We start from the raw sequence: 10,595 nt of genomic DNA on the forward strand, positions 1-10,595 counted from the left end.
CGATGGAGATGAGCCGATATTTGGTGGGTACGGCTGCGGTCCCCCACTAGCGGTGTGGAGTATCTGTTGCGATGGGTACTCTAGCAGGGCTACACACTTTAGTGTGTAGTCAGTTATGTGGAGATTATTCATGGAGACCGGGGTTTGTGACGATTGTGTTGTTTGGTAATAGTTGTATTGTATCTTGTTTTGTGTAATTAGTACTGACCCCGTTTAATTGTTTTAAAAACTGTGGTGATCCATTCGGGGATGGAGAGCAGTTATTGAGCAGGTTTGACTAGAGGCATTCGGGCTAGCTGGGATGTGTCACCACGAGCTGATTAGAGTTTTCTGCTGTCACACTTTATTTATTTAGACCTTTGGATTTTGAGAACATGTGTTGTACTATTTATCAGTTTGGTTTTGGACTTGTAATCACTTTAAACGGTTTGGCTATTTAAATTATGTTTCTTTATTGTCATTTGTTTATCATTGCCTCGCGAAACCGAGATCGTGACGTTCTTATACCTGAGTGGTCCTGGTAAGGCACTTGGAGTATGGGGGTGTCACAGTTTAGGTGAGCGACTACTTTTCTTTCTCTCTTACATTCATATGCTTACCCTTTGCTTCATGAGAAAAGAGTGACCCGTAAGAGTCCATTATTAAAGGTCTTACAACGTCGACAGTTCAGCTCTATTATAAACATCTCATAACTCGTTTGCATTTGACAGTTTTTGCTATAAGTGTTAGGTTGTTTGCATTAAATTGGTCTAAGTGGGCATTCGTAGCTAGCTCTGAGCTTTCTTTTCCGTTCCATTAGTTTGCATTTAGTTTACTCGAGGACGAGTAAAGGTTCGGTTTGGGGATATTTGAGACGTGCATTTTATATAGTCTTATTAAGTCTCTTATGCATGTATTTTTATGCGATTCTCGTGGTTCTATGCTACGAAATGCCTCGAATATTCTACTTTGATTTGTCCTGATTTATTTGCAGGAATGGACCTGAAAGTAGCAGAATCGAGTCTGGAACTGTCCTTTTTGCTTGCATTTAGAGGATGAGTGGATTTAGAGCGGAAGCGCTGCTGTCTTGGGACGCGTGAAGTCATTTCGGAAGCTAACCAAGTGAAGAACATAAGCTTCTATAGTGGGGAATCATCGATCGAGGTGTTTTGCTAACTATAGTCCTCGATCGAAAACTTTTGGAGGATAAGAAGACTCGATCGAATACTTTATGTGTTCGATCGAGGGGTGCTTTATTAGAGGTATTCGATCGAGTATTCATTCTACTCGATCGAGGAGATTTTGCTAGATGTTGTTCGAGCGGTTCTAAACTTTTTGATCGAGTTACTAGCTAATGGGCTTAGGCTTTTTATCTTATTATCGTAATTTAGGTTTAATAATTGTCTCTCCTATAAATAGGAGAGCTCCTATAAATAAGAGAGACGTCATTAGGTTTAGGATCTCTTCTTCTTCTCTCCCTTCTCTCTCTCCCTTGTAGACTCTCTTGTAGACGATTGTTCTGCACTCTTTTTCCGGATCTTAATTTGTAATTCTCTCTTTACTCTCTTTACTCTCTTTAATTTGGATGTTTTTTATTTCTTTATCTTTCGCTCTTGCCTTATTTACTAGTATGTTTAGCTAATTCTCCCGCTAGGATTTAAGGGATTCAATGAGTTGGTGTTAGTTACTAATTAGGTTTGCTGATCTGTTGCTAAAATCATATCTTTGTTGTTACTCACTGCATATAATTGTTCTTGTCTACTTCAGTCGACACAATTAGATAATTAATCTTGGTAAGCCCTGACCTAGACCGGAAGGTTGGAAGGGGTGAGACATGCAGTGAACATTAGGATGCTTTAGTGAGGGCGGAAGCTAAGCTAATAGTGTTTTAGGGCGAATTGAGACCGGAAGGAGATATTCGTTGCCCCTTAGATCGATACAAGTGACCGATCTGTGACCTTAGCTGCAATTATCTGACATTCATTGATGACCCAACGATCCTAGTTCACTCTCTCTTTTGTTAATTCCTCTTATTCTTTTCTCTCTTACTTTGATCTCATTTAGTTTAGTTTAAACAACTCAAACCCCCACCTGGTGACCTTAGACAGACTGAATTGACAAGTAGATAGTGACCGCCTCCCTGTGGAGATCGACCCTGATACGTGCATTTTATATAGTCTTTTTAGTCTATTTTAGCACGTATTTCTATGTACTTTCATACCGTTTATATTGCATTTTGCCCCCGAATTGGCTACTTTGGTTCGTTTTGTCCGTTTTGTAGAAATGAACGCGAAAGTAGTGGAATCGTACCATTTTTCGTCCTTTTTGCTTGCATTTTGAAGAGACGGGATTTTCCGGAGTGAGTTCTTGCATTGGGAAGCGTGAGGCACGATTTACGAGGTAGTCGGGCACGAGTTTGGGCTGATTTGAAGGAAGAATATTCGATCGAGTGGTTTTATTACTCGATCGAGTGGTTTCTGTGGCCTTGGTTGATCGATCGAGTGGATTTATACTCAATCAAGAAGAGCTGGAAAGAGAGGTTACTCGATCGAGTAACATTTGCGTTCGATCGAGTAGATTATCTGGAGTTTTACTCAATCGAGTGGTTTCAGACTACTCGATCGAGTGGTTTTGGCTGTCGTGGGCTTTAACTAGCCCGTGAACTTGTTTTAACTTTTGGACTTAGTTTATTTTCTATTTAAGCATACGTTAACTAGGTTATTAGCATCTTTTATCTCATCTATCATCTATTCTAAGTTTTATCTATCATTTCCAAGACTGCGTACTCTCTCTTCTTCACTGTAACTTTATTTTTGGGGTTATTTTGCTTGGATTTGCTTGTTCGTTACGCCGGATTCTTGCGATTGTAATCTCTTTCTCCCTCTTTAATCTTAATCCTTCATTTGTTCATTTTAATTACTTGTTTTGTCTCATTTAATTTCTGCCCTAATTACCTTTTATGCATTTTTATTATTGTTTCATCATGTTGAATATTGGTTATTTAATTGTTGTTAGTATTGACGGTATTAATAGCGATATGAGTAGCTAAATCTGTTTCATGTTGGGATTAGGGGATCTACGGTAGAAATGTGACGATGTAGTAAATAGGTTGGATGAATTAATTGTGAGATTCTGTCACCATAGCAATATAACTGTATTTACCGACTTAGTTGAGTGCACGCTTTTGAGTCACCTTTTTAATCTGGTTAAATTTAATCCTGGATCGGAACATTGGACTAAATAGACCTGCTACGAACAGTAAACTACCCTGACGAGGACGAAAGTTAAGTTAGTGGAAGTTTAGGATAGAAAGTGGACCGGAAGGACCTTTCCATATCCGTCTCGCAGTAATTTATCTAAGTTATTTACAGTTGAGTCACTGGACTACCGTAGTGAACCGAAATCCTGACATGTCCCTTCTGTATTGGTAGTTTATCATCTTTTTTTGCCTTTATCGCTCTTTTCTCTGCTTCCCTTCCTTTAAACCTTTTAGTTTAGAAAACCAATTTAAACACCCCCCATTTTGTGACCAAATAGACGGATTCTTACAGATATCTTGCCTCCCTGAGGAGATCGACCTGACTTCCCTAGCTATATAGTTAGTTTAGTTAGTTATTTTTTTTAGGTATACGACAACCCTATCAAATTTTGACGCCGTTGCCGGGGAGAGAGGTATCTGAGCCAAGATGCCATGCATTCTCAGCACTGGCTGACCACAGACTATCGGACATGGAAGATAGACGGTTTCTTGTCCGTGGACTTACCTTGCACCACTCTCCCCCGTCTAGCCCATTTGCCTACTGTCGCACGGGGCGCCCGACTTCCACCAGTACCTGACTACCACCTCCAGGTCCGCCCACCTACTACTTTACCCGCCGCTAAGAAGCGACGTAGACTTGAGACCGGAGAGGGATCCACACCTTCTGGGAGCGGCCAGCCTACCACGGCCACTCCTATTCCTATCCCGACCCCTGCTCCTACTCCTACTCCCGCACCCGCCGACCAGACCAAGACACAGACACAGCCGGTCCTACCGGCTAACTTTGTACCTACACCACCCTTTGAGGCGTCCTCGGTCATGGACCAAGGGCGCCGTGATGGTTTGTTAGTTGAGATTGCAGAGAGACATGCTCGTATGGAGTGGGACTTAGCTTTGACTTTGTTCCTTCTATACGAGTATCACATGAGTCGACACTGTCCGATCCCAGAGGGTTGGCCACACCCTTCCTTTTACCGGTACCCAGCTGAGGGGTACCCGGAGTCTGATGAGGAGGAGGACGACAAGGACCGGCGGCGGAGAGGGCTCGAGTTGAGCGGAGGAGGAGGAGAGAGCGGGAGGTGGACCCGGACTTCACAGTGACGGTGGAGGACGTGCGTGACAGCGACAAGGAGGCCGACGAGTAGCTGCTGGTCTACTTACTTCCCCAGTTTTCTGGCTGGTTTGGGGAAGTTCGTGTTTTGTATGTATATCTCACTCTTTTATTTATTTTGTCTCCTTTTTATTTTATTATTTTTTATTCGTTATTGGTTGTATATTCCCATTCGCCTGTATATACCTGCTGGTGTATGCTGGAGGACAACGAGGGCGTTGTCCGTTTTGGTTTGGGGAAGGTATTGCATCCTTTTGAGTCTGCATTTGCATTTGTTTTGCATTCACGTTTATTTATTTCGGCTTGCATTGTTTATTTATTTCATTAAAAATCATAAAAACCCAAAAAAATTAGAAAATTTCAAAAATTCAAAAAATATTCACGTTTATTTTTGCATATAGGTTGAGTCGGAACGGTTGATTTCCGTGATGATATTGCACTATAACTTGTCTTTTTACTTGAGCTTTGCACTTCTGTTGATAGTTATTAGCTTTGTCATACGCATAGTTTACGAGTTTTTGTTCAAATATAGCTGACTGTTTAGACTTGACCTGATAAATTGGCAACCTACTTTACAATTTATGAGGTTTAGAGCCCATAACTGGTGACATTCATGACCAGTTCATTAGGAATTGAGAGTAGTACTCCTTGCATAGCATGTTCATCATTTTTGCACTTTTATGACATTCGATTTCTTGTCAAATGCACACATTCGGGTTTGTGGTCGGTGTCACATGTAGGGAGGTGCTTGCAAATTTTCCCCTTTTTCTTATATTTTTCACCGATTTAGCTCCACTTAAGCCTAAACTTGCCTTTTTGACCCACTTGCTACATCCCAAACTGAGCCTGCCTAGTCAAGCTAGTTTAGTATGTCCTTTTGGGGTATATTTTTCCGTTTGCAGTTTGGCCCGTATTATTTGATTGGAGTTGGTGTAAATAGAGGATGGAGAAAAAGAAAAGAAAAAAAGAAAAAAAAAAAAGAGTTGAAATTGAAAAAAAAAAGATGAGAAAAAAAAACGTGAAAAGAAGAAGAGAAAAAAAAAATGAAAAATTGAAAAAAAAAAAGTTGAATCACGTGTACAGTGATGGAAAGCCAGGAAGAAGAAAGTTGAAATTTTTTTTAAGCTGGTTGATTTTGAGTCCGTCTGTATTCATTTCTATCTTGTGACGGTCTCACTCCTCCGTTTTATTCCATATTTTTGAGGAGATTGTGTATGAGATTAGTGAGTTGTGTGCCAAATGAAGGGCACTTGTACTTTATTTTTTCAGTCAGTTGAGATTCGGATGGTCTTATATGGTCCTATTAGGAACTAGCTTGACGCTTTTACCTCCACATTACCATAACTTGTTTTGCCTTTTCTCACCTGAACCTCACTATTCCCATATCATTTGTAAGCCCTCGGCTGTGACTTACATTATTGGTTAGAGTGTGTGCATTAGTACTTGAATTGTCTTTCATTTTTGTTGCATGCTATGTAGGTCGCAGTTAGGTGAGTGACTGTTTCTCTTTCTCTCCTTTACATATAACATTCATCCTTTGCTTCATGAGAGAAGAGTGACCACGTGAGAGTCCGATTTTGTTGGTCTTACAAGGTCGATAGGTTGGCTATATTTCTGAACAGCTTATAACTCATTTGCGTATTAACTGCTTAGCTATGGCTGTTAATTTTTGTTGCATTAAATTGGTTCAAGTAGACAAGTTAAGCAAGCTTTGAGTTTTCGTTTCTGTTCCATTAGTTGCATTTTTAGTTTACTCGAGGACGAGTAAAGGTTCGGTTTGGGGAGATTTGATACGTGCATTTTATATAGTTTTTTTAGTCTATTTTAGCACGTATTTCTATGTACTTTCATACCGTTTATATTGCATTTTGCCCCCGAATTGGCTACTTTGGTTCGTTTTGTCCGTTTTGTAGAAATGAACGCGAAAGTAGTGGAATCGTACCATTTTTCGTCCTTTTTGCTTGCATTTTGAAGAGACGGGATTTTCCGGAGTGAGTTCCTGCATTGGGAAGCGTGAAGGCACGATTTACGAGGCAGTCGGGCACGAGTTTGGGCTGATTTGAAGGAAGAATATTCGATCGAGTGGTTTTATTACTCGATCGAGTGGTTTCTGTGGCCTTGGTTGATCGATCGAGTGGATTTATTCTCGATCAAGAAGAGCTGGAAAGAGAGGTTACTCGATCGAGTAACATTTGTGTTCGATCGAGTAGATTATCTGGAGTTTTACTCGATCGAGTGGTTTCAAACTACTCGATTGAGTGGTTTTGGCTTTCGTGGGCTTTAACTAGCCCGTGAACTTGTTTTAGCTTTTGGACTTAGTTTATTTTCTATTTAAGCATACGTTAACTAGGTTATTAGCATCTTTTATCTCATCTATCATCTATTCTAAGTTTTATCTATCATTTCCAAGACTGCATACTCTCTGTTCTTCACTGTAACTTTATTTTCGGGGTTATTTTGCTCGGATTTGATTGTTCTTTACGCTGGATTCTTGCGATTGTAATCTCTTTCTCCCTCTTTAATATTAATCCTTCATTTGTTCATTTTAGTTATTTGTTTTGTCTCATTTAATTTCTGCCCTAATTACCTTTTATGCATTTTTATTATTGTTTCATCATGTTAAATATTGGTTATTTAATTGTTGTTAGTATTGACGGTATTAATAGCGATATGAGTAGCTAAATCTGTTTCATGTTGGGATTAGGGGATCTACGGTAGAGATGTGACGATGCAGTAAATAGGTTAGATGAATTAATTGTGAGATTCTGTCACCATAACAATATAACTGTATTTACCGACTTAGTTGAGTGCACACTTCTGAGTCACCTTTTTAATCTGGTTTAATTTAATCCTGTATCGGAAGATTGGACTAAATAGATCTGCTATGAATAGTAAACTACCCTGACGAGGACGGAAGTTAAGTTAGTGGAAGTTTAGGATAGAAAGTGGACCGGAAGGACCTTTCCATATCCGTCTCGCAGTAATTTATCTAAGTTATTTACAGTTGAGTCACTGGACTACCTTAGTGAACCGAAATCCTGACATGTCTCTTCTTTATTGATAGTTTATCATCTTTTTCTGCCTTTATCGCTCTTTTCTCTGCTTCTCTTCCTTTAAACCTTTTAGTTTAGAAAACCAATTTAAACACCCCCCATTTTGTGACCAAATAGACGGACTCTTACAGATATCTTGCCTCCCTGAGGAGATCGACCTGACTTCCCTAGCTATATAGTTAGTTTAGTTAGTTATTTTTGATAGGTATACGACAGCCCTGTCAGACCCTACTTACCGCTGACTTCTGTTAGTAGTACTTAGGTATTTATTTTTGGTACATAACGACAGTATCAAATATTTTACAAGTTTCTGGTTTTCAAAGAGGCTCCCTCCCTTTTAAATATCTGGGGTGCCTATCTCCTCCAAGAAACTCACTAAAAATGAGGGGATGAAACTGATTGATAAGATGGTGGCTAGAATTAGAGGATGGGGAACAAGACATCTCTCCTATGCAGGGAGACTCACACTAGTATCCTCTGTTCTATCAACTATCCACTCTTATTGGGCCACAATCTTTCTGATTCCAAATGGAATTCTGAATAGGATTAATGCCATTTGTAGAAACTTCCTATGGTATGGAAAAGCTGCATATCAGAAAGCTCCTGCAATTAACTGGGATACCTGATGCACTCCTAAAACAGAGGGTGGATTGGGATTAAAAGAGGCAAAAATTTGAATAAGGCATTATTGGGGAAGTATGCTTGGTGGATAGCTACAAAAAAGATCATATATGGGTGAAATGGATCCATCATGTTTATATGAAAGATACAGATTGGATTGAGTACTCTCCCCCATCAGATAGTAGTTGGTCTTGGAGGAAAATATCACATGTCATGTCCCTATTCTCCCAAGCATACACAAACAGCAAATGGCAGAACACTAATGATACTTTTTTTTGGTAGAATGTAAGGATATATTATATCATCATCGAGCAATCATTACATCGACTCTTACAATTTGTATATGACAGCTTACATACAAGCTACATCATAAAAACCTCCCAACTCTCACAAATGTAGCCAATGGAAGGACATAATGTCCTGCCATATATTCTTACACCTATTTCTGATCACATTTTGAATGTACCTACAACGTACTCAGGCCTAAACAATACATCATTTATCCTGCAATGGTTTCTCATCCACCAGACATTATATAGAGCAGCTACCAGAATGGCAGCTAAAATGTCAGCTTCAATCTGGGACTGGAAAGACTTCCTGCTCCACCAGTCCTCTATGTGTGATGTAGGCACACTGATGTAGGCAGCTGAATCTTACACCAATCCTCTAAAATGTTAGCTTCAATCTGGGACTGGAAAGACTTCCTGCTCCACCAGTCCTCTATGTTTGATGTAGGCAGCTGAATCTTACACCAATCAGAGAGCAACTGAATACACCTGCTACTATAGGGACACTGAAAAAAGAGATGATAATGTGTCTCCTTATCAGTCCCATACAGATCACACCCTTCCTCTGCACTACCAACCAACCTGCATAATCTATCCTTAGTGAGCATTCTCTTCCTCATAATCAACCACGCTGTGAAACAGTGCTTAGGGAGGTTTACAGTATTCCAAATCCACGAATCCCAAGATACAACTGGGTTATCCCCTCTGAGCCACTTATATCCACTAGCCATAGAGTATATTCCATCCTCATCAAGCCACCATGTATCAGCATAACCAGGGAGCATTTGATTTTTACATCTGCAAATACTTCTCCAGGACCAACTAGCCCCAGTATTTGGTTCATAGGCTTTCCAATCACTTTGTTTAATATAGATACTATGAACCCACTTAACCCATAAGTGGTCCTTCTTCTGGATAATCCACCAGATATATTTTCCCATTGCAGCTCGGTTCCATAGAGTGATATCAGTAATCACCAAACCTCCTTGCTTCTTAGGATAATAGACACTCTCCCATGAAACCAGAGCTGGTGCTTTTGGATGAATGTCCCCTTGCCACAGGAAATTTCTACAAATACACTCAATTTTCTTCAGTACAGTAGAGGGGAGGATAAATATTCTGGCCCAATATGAATGGAGAGTGCTTAGGACAGATTTAATAAGTGCTAGTCTACCTGTATAACAAAGTTTCCTAGCACCTAAAGCCCTAACTTTATCCACAACCTTTTCAACCAAAATATTACATTCAAGGACTGAGAGTTTTCTTGGAGCAATTGGGATCCCCAGGTATTTGAAGGGCAGGGACCCAACTTTCAGACCAGAAAGATCGGCAATCTCCTGCAATAACCCTTGAATCATCCCATTACCATAGATATTTTATTTACTAGCATTCATTTTCAGTCCTGAGGCAGCTGAAAATGTAGCAAAAGCACGCAGCATCAGCACTATAGATCTCCTATCTCCTTTACAAAAAAGTAACAAATCATCTGCAAAGCACAGATGAGAAAGCTTTAAATTCCTGCAAAGGGGGTGATATTTAAATTCCTTATATTCCTGAACCACATTCAACACCCTGGTTAAGTATTCCATGCACACTGTAAAGAGCAAGGGGGATAATGGATCCCCTTGTCTTAACCCCTTCTGCCCCTTGAAAAACCCAAAAATTTCTCCATTAAGAGACAGAGAGTAATGTGAAGTGGAAACACATTCCATAATCATGTTGGTGAACTTAGTAGGAAAATTTAGAGCCTGCATCATCTCCTCAAGGAAGCTCCATTCTAAAGAATCATAAGCTTTTTGAAGGTCCAGCTTCATGATGACTCTAGGGGAGCAAGATGATCTATTGTATAACTTGGTCAAATCTTGACAAATTAGGATATTTTCCACAATATCCCTACCTCTGATAAAGGCACTCTGATTCTGACTTATCACCTCAGGTAAGACCTCCCCTAGCCTGTTGCAGAGCACTTTAGAGATTGCTTTGTAAAGAACATTGCAGCAAGAAATAGGGAGAAACTGAGTCACGGAAGTACGTAGCTCAACTTTTGGGATCAAGGTAACCACAGTGTTGTTCACTTGCTTTAACATCTTCCCACTATTGAAAAAGTCAAGAATGGCAGTAGTTATCTCCTCCCCAATTTGAGGCCAAGCATCCTTATAGAATTGGCTACTATAGCCATCAGGTCCAGATGCTTTAGTGCCAAGAATGGAAAAAATAGCTGGTCTCACCTCCTCCCTAATAACTGGTTTATTGAGAAGTGAATGATGCTCCTCAGTTAGAACTTT

This window comes from Silene latifolia, chromosome 1 (assembly GCF_048544455.1).
Source record: "Silene latifolia isolate original U9 population chromosome 1, ASM4854445v1, whole genome shotgun sequence".
Lineage (NCBI taxonomy): Eukaryota > Viridiplantae > Streptophyta > Magnoliopsida > Caryophyllales > Caryophyllaceae > Silene > Silene latifolia.